We start from the raw sequence: 19,198 nt of genomic DNA on the forward strand, positions 1-19,198 counted from the left end.
ATTCTATGGAAAACTGAAAGCATGCTTTAGAAGACCAGCTAATTCAGCCATTTCATCCTTCCAGAGCCTGCCTTTTCTGTTTGCATTTCTGCCAGATACCCCAGCAACAAACACTAATAATAGCAGTTGCCATCTACGACAGTAAGAGTAACAACCAAACGCACCTATGCATGCTAATCCTGAACAGAATAAATGAAAGCAGAAGAGACTTGCTCCCACAAAGACAAAAATGAATCCTATAAGGCTGAATGCAAACCATATACAGAGTTTGTACAGCATCTAATCTTTTTGCTGTAAATGAGGTGTAGCTGAAATTGATGGAATTACAGTAGCATGAAATCAGAACAAAAGTAACATCAAGCCTTAAGTGTGTAATCCATAATACACTAAGGATGGCATTAATTTATACACAATCACAGGCTACGTAACTATATGGAATCATATGCAAACCTGGTGCCATTCCAGATGCGCCTGGTGCAACATGACATATTGATATCTAAGTCAAAAATAGAACATCTTCTTTCACCACACTGCTCATGCCAGATACCACCCATGCCTTAATTTGGTAATGTTCAGCAATTGAAGATCTTGCAGCATTTTCAAAATGTCTTGGAAATGTTAGCTAATTAAGCCTTAAGGAGCCCCAGTGCAGTAGGTAAATGTTAGCATCACCATTTGTAGCGATGGGAAAACTGAGGCACAGATGATTAATGAATTGCCCAACCAAGGTCACCCTGGGAGATGCAAATACCCTGTAGTATAAGCAGTATAAGCAGGAGAATGAAAGCGAAGAACCTTTTATATAAGAGGTTAATACTATTTTTATTTGATTGTATTTGGATTTGAAGTTGTTTGCATTCTACACAGCACTGAAATAGACCCTAGTTCCTCACGGTGGCTGCGGTGCTCACAAGGCCATGCCATTTCAAAGCCTCTTCATCAGTGGAAATACTTATTAAAGTCTACATTTTGGCAAATTGAAAACTGTTCTCCTTCTGTCAGTGATTTGCCTGTGCTGTGACCACTCTGTAAAATTGATGAAGCCCTTCCCTATGGTGTATTTCACAGGAGCAGCACAAAAAATACTGCACTGCATTTGAAATATTTAGATATTTGCTCAGAGCTGCGAATGTGAAAGACAAATTCCTAATAGAAGAGGAAGACCTCACTAGCATGGTCTCACTGCTGCTGAATCTGCAGGAGCAGAGTCCTGATGTGATCACAGTAAGAGACTTGGCCATTCACGCCGTGGCACTGAAGAACACAAACGCTTGTTAGCTCCTCCAGCTACAGGCTGCAGAGCCTCACACTTTCAGGCTCTCATTTTTCCCATATCAATGGATGACAAAATGAAGATATCACTCCAGGTATTCATTTCTGATTTCCCAGGTGCTCAGCTCATTACCAGTAACCCCCTTAAGAAAAGCCAGATGTGAGTGGCTCAGCAGACCATCTGGGGCCAGCAGGCTGCTTCCCTGGAACTGGTGTGAAAGAGGAATGATAAAGAGGAGGAGGAGGAACACCACATGGCCCACTGAGGTCCTTTAACATTCATTCTCTGAAGTTTACATTCTTAACTAGCAGTAAACAATACTGTAATTGTATATCAATACTCATCCTGGAATGCTCGCTTGTGTCCTCTTGTTTTGTAGGCTTGCACAAAGACTGTAAAGCCTTTTGGGGGTGGAGCTGTGAGCAACTTGCGGAAAAAAAAAACCCTCTGCAAACGTCTTGGTTTTAATTGTCTGTAAATAAGGACAACATCTTTCACCTTGCGCACCTCAGGACTCCGGTTTTGGGCATCCAGCAGCACCAGGACCATGCTGAGAAGGGTTGAAGAGGCTTCACTTTTCCACAAAGTGCTCTGAGATTTCCCAAATAGCCCTCCTGCAGCACATCTCGGAAAGAAGCACAAATGGAGGGCTCTCTCAAAACTGGGAGGGAGAAAACACAGGAGACAACCTTCATTTGAAAACTGTGAAAGACTTGAGTGATTTCCAATATTCTGCATGACCATAATTTCCAGCCCCAGGCTAAGTACTAGTACTTTACAATATTTTTATTTGAAAGGAATTTTTTTTTGCTTGGTTTAGTTTTGTTTTTACAATAAGCAATAGCCCAAAATTCATAGCACATGCACACGCCCAGGAATTTTGCTGCTCACCAGTCTGAGAATTTTCTGTGTTTCTTTCCACGTTGAGCAACACCTGGGAAGATTATTTGACTTTTTAGACCAGGTCAAGGGATATCTCGGAAGCCCATGGGCTTCCTTAAGGAGAGTTGCCAGGAAATCTATAGGCAACTGAAAAATAATTTTCTCTCCTTTCAAGAGCTACCAGCAAATCCTTTACCATGCTGAGAAACCATTCCCATTGCCTGGCAGAAATAATAATGCTTAATTCAGAAAGACTTGATTTGATTTCCTTCACCTCAGGAGCTTAACACTGAGAATGTAAACAAAAAGGGGGGGAACAAATAGTTATGCTACCTCCCCTTTTCTACCATAACAGTCCTCGGGTTCCCTGTAAAGACATCTTGAATATTACTACTGGAGAACTCTCTTTTCTAAACACCTTCTTCCTTAATCTGAAATCCAATGGCAAAATGAAACATTAGACCATAGCACTTGAGAACATAAAAAACAACATGAAATTTTAATTGTTCTTACTGCAAATTTAGACTGCACATTCTGGTTTATGAAAACCAACTTGGGACAAAAGGGAGAGGTGGATTTGTCTCAGCATGGTAGACAATGATTGAAAACATAGTTCCTTCTTTTTCACATCTAAATATTATCTATAACTGCCTATTCTCTTTCACATCTAAATACTATCTATACCTGCCAAAGAGTACACAAAATTACCAAAACATATTTGTTTCAATTACGGTGCCTGCTCCTATGGTTGTATGTAATACAGATTCGCATCGTATGTCAATTATACACAACCATTTACATATACTCTCCTGTTCCTCTGCTGCAGCACAGTTAAGAGCTACAGCATGGGAAATTTTTTTTCTCTCTTCAACGGATTTTGCCAAAAAGCATGTTTTTTTGCAGAGCAATTCATCCTTGACTTCAGCTTGAATTTGCCAGACAGTTTTGATTTAAAATGTCATGAGGGAGAGAAATCAGGAGTGCGAGAACAAGAACAAAAAGGCAGAAGGGAATACCCTTCTCCAGCTTCCTTAGCAGCACTCCTGGCTAGTGAGTGAGTAGTTTGGAAAAGCCCCATCACTTTCTTTCTCACCACCATCCTGTTTCTGCCCTGTTCTTTTGTGTTCTGTACCTTCACCTAATTCTTCGTTTCTATTGCTCCTCTTTTTTTAGAGATGCCCAAAATAAGCACAAAATATAAATCTGTTGAGCAGGTAGATCAGAAAAATGAGGGTGGAAGGCAGACATGGACTGTTGCCCTTATCTCTTCTGCTCTTTCTGCATTTGTTTTTAATCAATATGGTTTACCATTTGTTTAAATTCCTGAATTCCACTTTTTTTTCTTATGTTCATCCTTAGAAACAGGCTAGAGGCTACATGCATCATCTGTTCTACAGATTGCATCTTGACCCTCATTTTAGAAAAGTTGAAATGAAATGTCTTGAATGAAAAGTCTTCCATTCTTTGAGTCTAACAGTCATGATCCCCCATTTCAGGCATTTAACCTTCATTTCAGGCAAGTATGTAACCTCTTCCCTCTGTCATACATTAATCGTACAAAGTCAAGGAGTAGCTCAATCATAAACAGTCCGTGAAACATGCAAAGGGTGAGAGCAAAGCCCTCCAAGAATGAAGGAAGTCTAGAGCTCAGCAGAGCAGAAGTGGTAAGACACATAGAAAGGCTTCTGGGTTATACCCATAATAATGCAAAAAAATCTGGCAACAGCAAGAAGTGTGGAGTCATCCTAGTGGCAAAGGTCTGGTCTTTAAGCAGTGGGTTTAACCTGCCATTTCTTCTTTAGGTCAGTTTTCAGCTCTTCACCCTTAGAAACAGAATTCTCCACCCACACCGTCCCTTGTGTAACCACTGAGGAGAAAGCAGCACCATGTGGCTTCCTCCAGCAAGCTCGATTTTATTTTGGTTTGGACAAATACAGGGAAATTAATGAGCTCATCAATTACTGTCTTGTAGACTGCTAGTTTAACACATCCGCAATCACAAAACATTTCATGTTCACAGACTGAAGCATATCCAGGTCTGGCATTAAAATCCCAATTCCACACTACTGGAATATCAGTATACTGGAATTATGATAATCACCATAATTTAAAAATATAGCTAGAAAAATCAGCGACAAAATGTCTCCATCCCAATCCCACTCTAGGAGGCTGCCAGCTTCATTGCACAAATTTGAGATGGTCAGATAATTTAGAAAATATCTGAAAACACAAAAGGTTTGAAATGCACATGACAAAAGGCATTTTAGAGCTTAAAACCTTTAAAATCACACAGATTTGAATTAGTCAGAAAAACTGTAAAGAAAATCACAAGGCCTACAGAGCCAGAAGTCGGATGCATGCCTGCTGAACTCTCGCGTCTTAATAGTTTGTGGTTCTATTTCCCTGGGTCCTGAGCAATGCAGTTCGAGGATGATCCTTAGAAAGCCTTTCTTTCTCAGATGTCGTAAGAAGTCCATCATAACTTTTCTGAAATCTAGACAAAACCATCAGCCCTTTGCCCCAATTCCTGTATCCTAATCGAAAATCCTTCTGGAAAATGCCTGGAAGGGCTAAGGAGGGGTCATCCACACGTGTTGGGAGTAGACAGCGGGGAGAAACTGCAAAACTGAAGGGAAGTACAGTGTTGATTAACAGGGCATAGGGACTTAAACCAAAAAACCTAACTTTCTTCGTGGGAGGCTTTTGAAGGCTGTTGTTAGAGCCTTCTCATTTTGCTGTTAATTTTTTTTTCCTTTGACAGCTCCTGGAACTACTGTCTGTAGTTTCATCTCTGTCACTTATGAAGTGGAGCAGACTCACACATCAATGTGCATGATTCTCAGTCAAAATCATCCTCTCCTGCTTCTTAGCATTTTTTAGATTAGTGGGATCAAATAATTAATAGCAGAACCCACTGTTCCTAGCTCTTCAAGTTATCCCACCAGACAGTTGCCTTATTTGTTTCTTTTTTCTTCTGGATAGACAGAAATTGCAACCAGTGCGTATACTGACCAGCCTTTGGGAAGGGAACAAGCGCCTCTACCCTCCTCCTTCTTTCTGTCATCTGGAATGTCCTTTGGGACAGGGTTGCCAGCCATCACTCCAGGCCCCATGATAAGAGTTTGTTTCTCCTCAGTGTCACGCTTAAAACTCTCTAGCTCACAAATTCATGCAGGGATTGTGCAGCGTTTTACTGAATTGTGAGTATGAGGTTTAAATGCTATATACCATAGTCTTATTTTTAGTTACAATAGTTATAGTAAACACCTTTTTATGATAAACAATCATCTCTTCCCAGTGGAGGGTTTTCAGTTGCCTTCCAGCCAGTCTCTCTCAGCCACGTTCTTAGTCTGAGCCTACTCACTTAGGAAACCCAGGCCTTGGAAGTAAGCAGCAGCCAGTATTACAAATTTTTAAATCTGCAAACAGTAGCCTGAACTGGGTATGAAGTGCTTTGGTACACAAGGATGTACGCAGATATCTCCTTCCAGTCCATGAAATAAAGTTTGGCATACATGTAGCACAGCAAATACACTTTTAAAGCTCTGTACCTCTAGAATACAAGATAGCCCTAGAAGTAATTAACTGTTTATCACATAGCAACAGGGGTTATTATAGAGCACCAGTTCTACCATAAGCATTCATACAGGCTTCCTGAAATCTCAGCTTGTAACACACGAAAAAGAAAGTGACCTTGAGGTCAGAAGCAAATTGCTATTATACATCACCAAGGACAGCATGTCAAGTACCATATCTGTGTGTGAAGTAGAAAGGAATTAATGAACACAAGTAGAATTCAGACAGTGTATGTTCTCTGGAGCAATACAAATGAATGATGTCTTGCAACAATTATTGAGCCATATCTATTCAGATAGGAATTACTAACACATTAACACATTAACTGGTTTGTTAACCATCATGACCATAAAGTGCATAACCAAAAGTTTGCATTATTTTTCCTAAGGTTTTTAACAAGCTTTTCATTTTCCAAATAAACACTCAGTTGTCAAGAGGTTGTTCAGCTGTCATGGGCATTAGACACAGTGCTTAAACTTTGGACTGATAATACAATATCTAATTTTACACAACATGTACCTGAGTACTGTGCATGAGGCTGAGATAAATAATTCATTCCTGAATGTTCAGTAGTCAGTACTCGTTGCACCCAGTCATTAGTGTCTGGTTAGTTCAACCATCTGATTTTTTTTTCTTCTGAATAACCTGTTCTTTACTGCAGGCCAGATTTTGTCACTCTTGCCCATATTGGTAGAGGTTTCTACACCGATAATGCTAATCAGTATCAGCAGTGAACCAGGAAAATTCGGCAGAAGACAAGACAAAGAGACAACCTGAACAGGAATAAACACTGTAAGAAATGTCCTGGCAAATTCAGACACTGAACTATCTTAGAATTTGGAAAAGAACAGAATTTACAGATTTCGGAAGCTACTTTCAAAATATGTGTAGAAGTTCTTCTCTCTAGGGCTCTCTCAAGGAGAAGAGAATACATTTTATCAACAGAAGGAAAAATACCATGCAGGCCCACAGACGTGTAGACAAAATACAAAATGGATTTTGTATTCTTTTTTTTTTTCACTGGGAAGTGAGAACTTTTACCCAAAACTAAAGTGCCAGTCATTCCCAGAGCAAACAATCAGTAGAGAGAAAGCTGTGTGTTCCAAGTGCAGTGGTGGGTACTATGCAGTATCGAGCCATTTATGCAGGTGTTATTATAGTGTTCCTCTGTTTCTCTATTTCCTCAACTGCAACTGCTCATTTAAGTAAGATAAACATGTAGCATTGACGTTTCTGCTGAGATAAGTAAAAATCTATGCTGTGCTTTTGTGAAATGATCTGTGAAAAATCAAAGGACCAAGTTTGTAAAGTAGTTTCATATGAAGCAAACGTCAGATTGGTATACAATGTCATCAGGAAGCCAGGTATAAAAAAAACGACAGACATAATAGAACAAAATTCTTCAAGAACAATGGAGCAGTAGATGTTTTGGAAGTAAGGAATATAATATTTTTTTTAGATTCCAGTGATCAAAAGCTGAGACTGAAGCCATCCACATGAGGAAACATAATCAAATATCATGTCAACACCTCCCACCTCTCAAAACAGTGTCTGAGACGAACTGCTCCAGCCAACCTGAACCTTTTGTGCAGTTCTGGGAATATTTGTGCGTTGTGTGAGAAGTTTATGAGAAAGAGAGATTCTGGAATAAACTAGTGCCTACCTTAAGTTCCAGATATTTGCCTGCATACATCTCCGAGGTAATGAAGCGTGAGTTCAAAAGGTTAGATTTCATACAAGTCAGCATGGAAGCCAAGAGGGAAACTTCATGTTTGAAGCTCTATTTTTTAGAGCTGTTTTTATATGAACGGTTCCAAAGACAGTAAACAAAAAACACCCAACTTAATATTGTAATGAAGGTTATCAAGAATTGCTGCAGCTAAAGACCTCTCAAATGCTGTTTACCTGCTTATATTGTCAAGTATAAACTGTGCTTCTGTTTGTTACCCAATATTTCATTCCCTGGATATGTACAAATACAACTCTTTGGTGAAACGTTCTTCCTGAGACAGAGAAAAGTGAGAATCAATCCTTCAACTGACTGTAAAAAAAATCAATAATTCTCAACAAATCTGACATTTATGGAGCTGTAAAAGGATTAAATAAACTGTAATATTTTTCTTGACTTACTCGTGACTTCCATGAGTCCTAAAGCATAGGGCTGCTATGTGCATGGTTCCAAGTATTCTGCCAACAAAAATTCCCCTAATAATGAAGAACCTTTCCAAAGATTCAAATGCCTTTTGTCCTCTCAGGAGTTATTTTATTTGCTAGGCAATGTTTCCTCCCTGCCTTCATGAAGTGTTCACTCCTTCTGTAATATTAATAGGATCCTTCTGTGTCTTCTTTGCAAAAACTGGAAAGAAAGAACAATTCTACCCTAACCTTTTGGCACCTGACCATTTAATTAAAAGTCTTTTGTATCTCTCAACAAAACATTAGCTTTGGCAAGTATCCCAGTGCAGTCAGGAAATCATAAAGAAAATATCCTACTGCAGACCTCTGTTTACTAAAACTGCAAGGGCATACCTCACAACCTTGCTTATGCTTGGTTTTCAGTGTATTTTTACTCTTTCCACTGCTGCAAAATAGGGATCTGAGCTATTGACTATGACCAGGTTATTCATATCCCCAGCTGCCATAAACAGAGCACACATAGCTGATAATTCGATGGAAGCGGAATCATCGTCTGATCTAGTCCCCTCAGTCATCAATATCATCAATGAACCTGAATAAAGCCCTGGAGTCTGAGTGATTACTAAGTTCTGTGACTGCCGATGCAGTGCTGAATGGTCTTGGGAGACAGGCTCCGCTGTCAGTTTTAACTTCAAGCTTACTCTTGCTTCACACTATTCAAGGATGGGTGCCAACTGCCACAGAAGACAGTAGATAGATTATTACTATTATGATTATAGTTGGAGTTGACGGTAAGCTCTATATGAGTCAACACCTTGCCCCAAAAGGGCTAACTGTATCCATTAAGCACAGTATAACTAGCCAGCCGAAAGAAGCGTTTGTCCCATTATACTCAACATTGGTGTGGGCTTACCTCGAGTACTGCGTGCAGCTTTGGGCTCCACAATATAGCAAGGATATCAAAATACTAGAATGTGTTGAAAGGAGGGCAAGGAAAATGGTGAAAGGACTAGAAGGCATGACTTTTGAGAAGAAGCTGAGGATACGTGGTTTGTTCAGCTTAGAAAGGAGGAGACTGAGGGGTGACCTCATTGCTGTCTACTTCTTCCTCATGAGGGGGAGCGGAGAGGGAGGTGCCGAAGTCTTCTGTCTTGTGTCCAGTGATAGGATGCGAGGGAATGACTTAAAACTGCATCAGGGCAAGTTCAGTTTGGATATTGGGGAAAAGTTCTTCACTGAGAGGGTGGTCAAGCACCGAAACAAGCTCCCCAAGGAAGTAGTCATGGCCCCAAGCCTGTCAGCGTTCAAGAAGTGTTTGGGTGGTGCTTTTAGATTCATGGTTTAACTTCTAGGCTGCCCTACCTGGAGTCAGGAGTTGGACTCAACGATCCTCATGGGTCCCTTCCAACTCAGGATATTCCATGATATTCTAACTTTATTCCACCAAAAACCTCTTTGTTTTGATGGTGTAGTGATGGCAAGATCTCAGCCAAAATTGTTTGCCCTCCTGAACTAATTGCAAGTTTACCTTCATTTCGGTTACGAAATCAAGAATAAGTGAAACCATGAAAGTATCTTCATATTATCTTTCTATGCAATCTGGTCTGTCAGCCTACTTGAACTCATGCACCATTGTAAATCATTGGCAGCTAAACTGGTGTAAATCATTTGCAAATCTACCAGCATCGCTGGCATAGCTTCTGCATAAAAACTGTATCCAGGAGGGTCACAGCCTATCCCATTGTAATAAGAAATATGTCTAAACTCAGTAGAGAAACTACTCTGAAAAGATCTGACTTCCCTCTGTGCATTTCCACTGACAGCAAATGGGAATGAATATCGTTCTTCTATGATTGCCTGTGAGAATGTCGCATTTTCAGGTGGAGGAGCTTGAGTGGCAGGTTGGTGGCAAGACTTTTAAAACTGGACAGGCACATTCAGAGGCACGTAGCATCCTTAGCAGAAGTCAGTAGATGTTTCATTAGAACAACTTTTTCTTTGTTGTACTTTCGGGTACAAGGAAGTGTGGCATGTAAGGTGTTAAATTATTTTGCCCCCCCTCCTTCTCACCTAACTTTTTAAAAAGTTTTTGAACTGCAGGTATGAATTTTCCATTACAGTGAGTCTTTCCTACAATAAAGACTTACGCTAATAACAAAAGAACACTCAAGGGAGAATGGTTCCTATAGACTAATCATAACCTTAGGGAATTGGCATATCTGTGTTGCATTTTGCTATGCCCCACAGATGCAATTATCTCACTCCAGCTGCACAATTTATTGTGACTGTTAATGAAGGACTAATACATGTGCAGAATTACACAGTTAAATCCAGAAGTAGAATCACACACAATAAAAGAGCAACAACATTAACAAATAATTATTGAACTAATCAAAATATATTATTCTGTAGACCTCACATATGCAATGAATGATTATAGCTTTATAATATTACTTGTCTAAGTAAGGTTACAGGATCAGGTCCTGACTAACCAACTTGAAGCACCAACTCTAGTGGTATGCAGATGTTGCAATTTAATGAAGTGTCAGTTATAAACTGCCAATCTTAAATGGATTAGATAGTCAGATTCACAATAAAAATTCCCTCTGGGGAGAATCTTGGCCTATTTAATTCACAGGCATGGAGACAATTTCATTGTAAAATAACTTTACATGGAAAATTCATTGGATAAATTATTCCTGAGATATTTTCCTCAAAATATTAAAAGTTTAATTTTTAAAAGGTTTTTAGATAATTACAAGACCTGGAAAAGTCCTGAAGTATGATTGTAGCATAAAATAAAAACAGTTTAAAATATCAGTACATAGCTTTTTGAATGAAATGAAAGTATGCAAAGTTACCATGAGCATCACTGCCATTGCCTTCTCTCCAACCCTTCCAGGGCTTTCAAACTTCCTTGGTCCAATTCTGCTGCCACTCTGTTCTTCTCTGCTCTTCCACCCTTCCAGTGATGACCTGCATGCTTCTTTATGACATCCACATCTTTGCTACAATAATGCAGTAAATTCAGTAAATATGAATTTTTCCCAGCTATTGGTGACAGGAGGAAAAATAACCTAAATTAATGAAATGTACTACCTCTAGTCTGAGTGAACCAGCATGCACACATATACATGCACAAGTATACATATATGAACTGAGAACTTCAAAGCCAGGAAATTGATTCAAAAACTCTGTGGGACCTGAAATGTCAGTTATGTTACTTTGGCACTTGGGTGTTTCAAATACCTCTACTGGAAATAAAAAGTAAAAGGTCTAAAATGCTCCTGATGTTAATTAATATTTACAAAAGTCAACATTTGCTTTTGTTAATACTCAAAGAAAATTCCTTAGACCACATAGTTTACTTGAAAAATGAGCACAACCCAATTTACTTAAATTAATTGTCCCAAGGTGTAAAAACACAAGGAAGTTGTTACAGAATAAATAAAGATTCAGTAAGTTCAAGCTACCACATCCTTTTTTTTTTTTTACATGGATCATTTATCATATACTACTGGGCTGTAATAGATTTCATAGACTACACTTATAGACTTCACAGTCTTCAGGACTATCACAGACTGCATGACATGCAACAGGAATAAGCTTTGTAAAATCTATGGCATTTGATGTTTTTCACTTCAGACCATCCTTCATCCTGGAAATGAATGTGGATAGATGTCAAGAGTCCTTCACAACATGGTATTCAAACAGAATCCTAAAAACATACATATTTTGAGTGAATCCTCTGTAGGTAGCAATTTCCATATGTAATTTTTCAATGAGTTAACTGTTTCAATTGCCCAACACAGATGCGCAGTCCTCACTTGCAGCAAAAATCTGCTGATGCTTGCTGAATTATTTAAGACACAAGATTTTTAAGAGCTAGGGTAATGCAGAAGACAACAGCATTCTGTACAAAGCTGATATCCAGGAAAGCCATTCTTAGAGTGCAATATGTGAACAGGTATATGTGTAGATTTAGTTATTCTGTTTGAAAAGACACCAAAGGCAGTACAAAGAGGCAGTAGATTGAATGAAGGGCATTTTTTTAGTCCAATACAACAAAAACAAAAATTTAAGATTAGATAAAAAGTAAAACAAAGTTAGTCTATGGTATTAATTTTCAAACTATCTGCCTTTTCATAAAATCATAGAATCATAGAATGGTTTGGGTTGGAAGGGTCCTTAAAGATCATCTAGTTCCAAGCCCCCTATCATAGGCAGGGACACCTTCCACTAGACCAGGTTGCTCCAAGCCCCATCCAACCTGGCCTTGAACACTGCCAGGGATGGGGCAGCCACAGCCTCTCTGGGCAACCTGTTCCAGTGCCTCACCGCCCTCATAGTAAAGAACTTCTTCCTTGCGTCTAATCTAAATCTACCCTCTTTCAGTTTAAAGCCGCTACCCCTTGTCCTATCACTGCATGCCCTTGTAAAAAGTCCCTCTCTGGCTTTCTTGTAGGCCCCCTTTGAGTACTGGAAGGCTGCTATACGGTGTCCCTGGAGCCTTCTCTTGTCCAGGCTGAACAACCCCAAATCTCTTGGCCTTTCTTCATAGGAGAGGTGCTCCAGCCCTCTGATCATCTTTGTAGCCCTCCACCAGGTCCATGTCCATCTTATGTTGAGGACCCCAGAGCTGATCGCAGTACTGCACGTGACATCTCACCAGAGCGGAGTAGAGGGGGAGAATCATCTCCCTCGACCTGCTGGTCATGCTTCTTCTGATACAGCCCAGGATACGGTTGGCATTCTGGGCTGCAAGCGCACATTGCTGGGTCACGTTGAGCTTCTTGTCAACCAACACCCCCAAGTCCTCCTAAGGGCTGCTCTCAATCCACTCATCACTGAGCCTGTTTTGTGCTTGGGATTGCCCTGACCTATGTGCAGGACCTTGCAGTTGGCCTTGTTGAACTTCAGGAGATTCACACGGGCCCACCTCTCAAGCTTATCAAGGTCCCTCTGGATGGCATCCCTTCCCTCCAGCCTGTCGACTGCATCACACATCTTGGTGTTGTTGGCAAACTTGCTGAGGGTGCGCTCAGTCCCACCGTCCACGTCACTGAGAAAGATGTTAAGCAGTGCCAGTCCCAATGCCGACCCCTGAGGAACGTCACTCGTCATTGGTCTCCACTTGGACACTGAGCCATTGACCGCAACCCTTTGAGTACGACCATCCAGCCGATTCCTTATCCACCGAGTGGTCCATCTGTCAAATCCATGTCTCTCCAATTTAGAGACAGAGATGTTGTGTGGGGCAGTGTCAAATGCTTTGCACAGGTCCAGGTAGATGATGTCAGTTGATCCTCCCGTATCCACCAACACTGTAACCCCATTGTAGAAGGCCACCAAATTTGTCAGGCACCATTTGCCCTTAGCGAAGCCATGTTGGCTGTCACCAATGACCTCCTTATTTTCCATGCGCTTTAGCGTAGTTTCCAGGAGGATCTGCTCCATGATCTTGCCGGGCACAGAGGTGAGACTGACTGGCCTGTAGTTCCCCGGGTCTTGCTTTTTTTTCCTTTTTGAAAAGGAGGGTTATGTTTCCCCTTTTTCCAGTCAGCAGGAACTTCACCAGACTGCCACAACTTGTCAAATATGATGGATAGTGACTTAACAACTTTGTCCGCCAGTTCCCTCAGGACCCACAGATGCACCTCATCAGGTCCCATGGACTTGTGCACCTTCAGGTTCCTTAGACAGTCTTGAACCTAATCTTCTCCTACAGTGGGTGGTTCTTCATCCTCCCAATCCCTGTCTTTGCCCGCTGTGACTTGGGCGGTGCGGCTGGAGCACTTGCCAGCCCTCATTTAGCATAGGAAATACACAGGCTCACATCCATCCTCCTCTTGAATAGAGGAACTCCGTAAGTCTTGTCCCTCAGGCTCCATCTGAAGTACTACAAATTACTCTGAGCTGAAGAAATATGTAGTAAAGGTTCCTCATTTCTACCACTGAAGGTGTTCCAGCGTGTAGAAAAAAAACTCAAATCTAGCAGAACAAGGAGAGTGAAAATTATTCTCAGCCCCAGTGGAGGAATCCTGGTCTCCAGTTTCTGTTTCTCATACTGTTTTATTTGTCTGATTCAGTGGTTTCTTCATGTAAACTACAAAACTGGTTCACTGGCTTGGCTTTGTTTGCACATCATTATTGGGCTTCCACTGTTTTATAGTGGGCAGATCTGGCCTCATTAACACCCTCATTGTTCATGTTGGCAAGTGGCTAAAGTTCACTTTTTGTTAAATGTATCAGTCTGCTCACCCAACTGTAAAAAAAAAAAAAAGAAAAGCCAAAGCTGTAACAAGATATATTACCAAAATTAATAAAAAGGAAAGCAATACAATGAAGTATCATTTCAGATTGTCTCCAACTAGCCAGAAACAAAATTACACTGGAATCTACATTTGAGATGTCAATGCTTTACCTGCAAAACCCGTATGACTTACCAGAAGTTAAAAACGCTATGAACATTGACAGCTCCTGACCTTAATGGTTTAAAACCTAATTGCAACAAACAATGAAAGAATCCTCTGGAAGCCAGGACAACACATTACAAACAGTTGTACACCTTCGCAAGCCAGAAAGGATAAGTCAAAAAGAACTTTATAAGCCAGAAAGAAGCTATACCTTCCAAGTGGACGGTAGTGCTGGTGGAAGCTGATGGTTTGTCACTGGGAAAGAACAATGTCTATCTGTGCATGTAATTTCCTAATGTCTACAAAATTATCAACCTGTACCCCTGTGCCAGTGCTTTCTGCAGCAGTGTTCACGCATGGTATCCTCTGGTTTATGAGCTGTTAGAAGGGCAAGGGAAAAAAATCCTTGTGGAAGTTACTATCTTGCCTAAACCTTTCTAGAAGAATGAATTTCTAGAAAATCCTGCAGCTTCGGAATCCTAATCTTTCCCGTCTTTGAAAAACAGGTAGCTTAGGGGAAGCTCATGTTTGCAGTACTCAGTGTTTGAACATTAGCATCACAGAAATCCACGAACACGCACACACCATGGCCACTGTCAGGCTGACAAATAACTTGTCAATCCAAACTGCCCAAACACGAGGTGACACCAGGCTGTCAGAGCTGGTTTCAGACAACATGAGAAGTCTGCACCTTATGCAGCAGGACCTGATACATTAATAAAATAAATGGGTTCAAAATTACGGGCAATGCACCTACACGGTGAAACAGAGCATAGTGAAGAGATACCTGAACTAGCAAAGACCTGCAGCAGCAAGTGGCAACGTTGCAACTGAACTTGCAGACTGCAGCAGAGTGGATCTGGACACACATTCACTAGCATGTCAGTAGTGGGGTGTATTCAACTGCATGTAGTGCTGCGGTAGATAGATTCGCTGCCCCAGATATCTATTAGTTCAAGCGTCTCCATTTCATGAGTAGACACAGGTGGAAAGATTAAATAACCATCAATTTAGACTTGCCTTCAGACATACAACTCTTGTTTCTTCTATGAAACTGTGAGAAGAAGAGTAAAACAAACTAATTCAGAGGAAAGAAAATTGCTCAGAGGAATAATTATAGCAACTTTCACCTCAACAGCTAGGTCACCGGTTCAAAATCATTCAAATCATTTGTGACTGAAAATCATTACTAGTTGACTCCACTCAATGAGCTTGTGCTTCAGGTCAGAGTTACAATTACTGCAGGACTAAAACCGCCATTAGTGGCTCCATTAGTAAGGAAAGAAAAGAAGTAGCAGCCTCAGTCTCATTAGTGCTGCTTCCCGGCCAAGGATAAGAGGAGAAAATACTCTGAGGAATCCCATACTGTTGAGGCCTGATTTAGCTGCCCAAACAAAGTGCTGTTTGAGATACCCCAGAATATGCCACCTGCTCTGCATCTGCATCTCCAAAAGTATACAGGTCTTCCTTGGGTCTTACCTGTCCCATCTACCAGCACCCCGTACATATGATAGATAGCCTATGTCGTCTTGGCTCTAGCACTAGATGTCCGTCTGGGGACAGCTGAGTGCTGCCCTTTCCATCCCAGCCTCCTTCCAACACTTCCAAACAGAAACTCCAGCCTCAAAAACTATTGAGTCGTTAGTGATCTTACTAATTAAAGTCTTCCGTTTTCCCTGCTTTTGTCTTTTCCATGTCAACCAACAAAAACCACACAGATATTGGGAAATGTAAGAAAATTTGTGTATATAAATGATGAAAACTAGGTACCCAGCAGACATCCACCTGGAGATTCCCTATAGTCTGAATTCCGCCACACTTTTTATCCCTAGCAATTTACCTGCATTTGGGGTGGGGTTTTTCCCTACAGAAAAGTGATACCTGAACATTTCAATAGCATAGAGATAAACTGAAAAAGCTGAGCTGAGGAGCTGCCCTAGGAAGAGCTGCCAGGCTAGGAGTAAGATTTACAACAGCTCGGTGTGGCTGGACACGCTGACGGCTTTCTGGTTCATGAACTACAGCGTAATACGGCTGAGCTAGGATGTTAAACCCACTGCTCTGTCAAGTGAATGATAGACACAGATGGGGCCAGGTGAAAAAAGTATACATTTACTTGCACTGAGTGAGAGAAAATTCATGGTGGAAAACAAAACCTTTAAGAGAAGATATGTTTCTTATGTTTTCCAAAGGAACCTTGTGAAAATGCCAACTATTAATGACCATGAATCCAGAGGACTCTGAAGGGAGAGCAGTGTTTGAAGAACAGTGAAAAATGCATGAATACTGTGTTAAAGGTTTATTACAGAGCATCTTTCTTCCTAGCAGTTTCTGGTAGTTTTTAAAAATACATTTGCTCATATGGCTGGATTCTTTATACCACAATACCCTCATAATAACATGTACTTATAATAATAGTATGGACTTATTAACATTCCATATTTAAAAGATCAGCTGACATGTTCAACTGGGTCTTTTAACAGTGTAACAGTTTTCCTAAGGGTTGCTAGTTTAATTTGTCTGTCTCTTTCAAAAATCTCTCTGAAATATTTCTCTCTCTCTTTAAGCAGAGTGTTTTAATCCAGCACCAACTCTTTAAAGAGAAGGTTATTACAACACATAAAACATATGGTCTCACTTCAGCTCCCAGTACACATAAAATTAGTCAAAACAAAACACTAGCTAATCACTACGAAAACACGTGGTTCAGTCAGTAATTTTTGCTCAGAAGCATCTTGGGACTAATTTAGCATGAACAATGCAATTTTTTTCCTCACCCCACTCTTATCTCTGTAGGTCACACAGCAGCAGAAGGCAGAATTGCAAGATGAAGTTCACCCTCTCTGCCTTGCTCTGTCCCTCACTTATATTTCATTCAAGGTTGTCTCCGCTTCCAAGATAACAATTGCTTTCAGAGACTGAGAAATCTATTTTCAGAATTTATATTGCCTTTTGAAATTACAGAAGCATATAAATCTTGCCACACTAGCGGAAGCAAAAACTTCAAAGCAATATAGACATAGCACTGGAAACCTTAGATAATTCCGGGGTCTTGCTCACAATAAAGATTTTTTTTTTCCCGTTTCTGTATGAGAAGGAAAAAAAATGCCTATGAGAGCATCTAAGTTTACTGCTTGGCCTGCTGTTAGGAAGGAGAGCACATCTGCTCTTCCAGGGAGTGGATTCAAGCACTGAGCTTGGGACCATCAGTGTCTCCCTCTCCCCCTGGCTCTGCTTTGGGACACTGGGCAATCACTGCCTTCAGGACAACGCCCAGGCACATTTCAAGGCATAGTTTTCTCCCGGGACCACGCAACATCGATATAAAGATGGCATACGATGGTTTTGCCGCCTTCTATTCAATGCAGCCTTCCATCGTTACACCCCAGCAGGCTTTGCACCCTCAAGATCCTTATGCCACATCCCAGGACAGACGAAATATACGCTTAGCTTCACGCTGTAAAAATACCACACTGAGGAGTTGCAGTTCAACCTTCACCTTACTTCGGCTCCTTTGAACCGGGAAATAATAATTTCCAAAATTCAAAATTTCCAAAAGATCAAATGATTACTGAGTTTGAGGGTCACAGGAGAGTCATACTAAATCCAAAGGACTCAACAACACCACAGGGAGAAAGCAGCTGCCTACGCTGGGGAATAGCTTCCTGAGCCATGGGATAGAAAGCTGGCAGTGCAGCATGGCATGGGAATGATCCTCGCCCTGTCACCTTCAGCAATGTGGGCACAGCCCAGGAAAGAAGGCAGCGCTCTGGCTCAGGAATTTCACTTTACCCCCTTTTTTTCTGGAGAGATGGCTGCTGAAGAGGAGGCCACCAGTGCTGTTCTTCGGGCTACCAGTCACACTGGCAGACATTAAAGGCAGTCAGCTAAAGTATTAGTTACGATCTAGTTAGTTTGACGTACACTGGGATAATTGTAAAACAGAATTGGCCCATTCACAGCGTTTGGGCCTGACCTTGACCAGGGTGCAAGGCCCAGAGGTTCTCTCTTAGGACACACAGCACAAGCAGATGCAAAACCAAACTGCAATTCGCCATTAATGTGTGATAGCATTTAATGGCTGTCAGAGGTTTCAGGCTGGGAAGCAGACCTAAAGGCAGCTTTTAAATATAGAGATACTACTAAAACCTTTATGGGTTTAGAAGTATAATTCCTGTTTAACATAACTCCGCAACAGTCTATGAGCAGTGTAAATCTGTAAAGGAAGATTGAAAGTAACCTTTGACATTCCTGACATAAGTCAGGAATTACAGCGTGAGTCTGGTATGAGAAAATCAAAGCAAAGACGAGTCCTAACATGACCGGTTTTAAAAGAAAAACATTTTTTCATACACACATGTGTATGTTCTATATACTCACATTTTTTCACAAGATTTTCTGAGTAAAAAGAATCCAAGGATTGTGTTGCTGTGGAAACTAAAATAGTGGTGTAATCATCTGAGAAAGTGTGAAACATAGAATTAACACCACTGAATTGAATTTAATAACACTGTGCAACATCAGACCTAGCCTTAAATCAATACTTAATTTTCTCAGTCATCTTACAGATTAGCTGTAGCCATTATATCTCCAGGGAATGCCTACCACCCCATGGAGGGTCAGCCTACTTAAGTAATATTTTGCAGGATCTTCTAGTGGACAGATCTCAAAATATTCTTTACGATTGTAAACCTCAGCTTCCATAAATACTTTTTTGTATATTCTGGAGACATCTCTCATGTTCTGTAGTAAATACTATAGTCAGTTTTACCCACTTTAAGCTCAGTGATACTTATGACATATTATACCTATTATTTCTAAACCTAAACTAAACATAACCCACTTTTGGAAGGCAACAAAAACAATAGTCACCAATGTGACTGCATAGAAATAAGCTTCGACAACCACTGCTTTC

The sequence above is a fragment of the Accipiter gentilis genome, chromosome 13, assembly GCF_929443795.1.
Source record: "Accipiter gentilis chromosome 13, bAccGen1.1, whole genome shotgun sequence".
Taxonomy (NCBI): Eukaryota; Metazoa; Chordata; class Aves; order Accipitriformes; family Accipitridae; genus Astur; species Astur gentilis.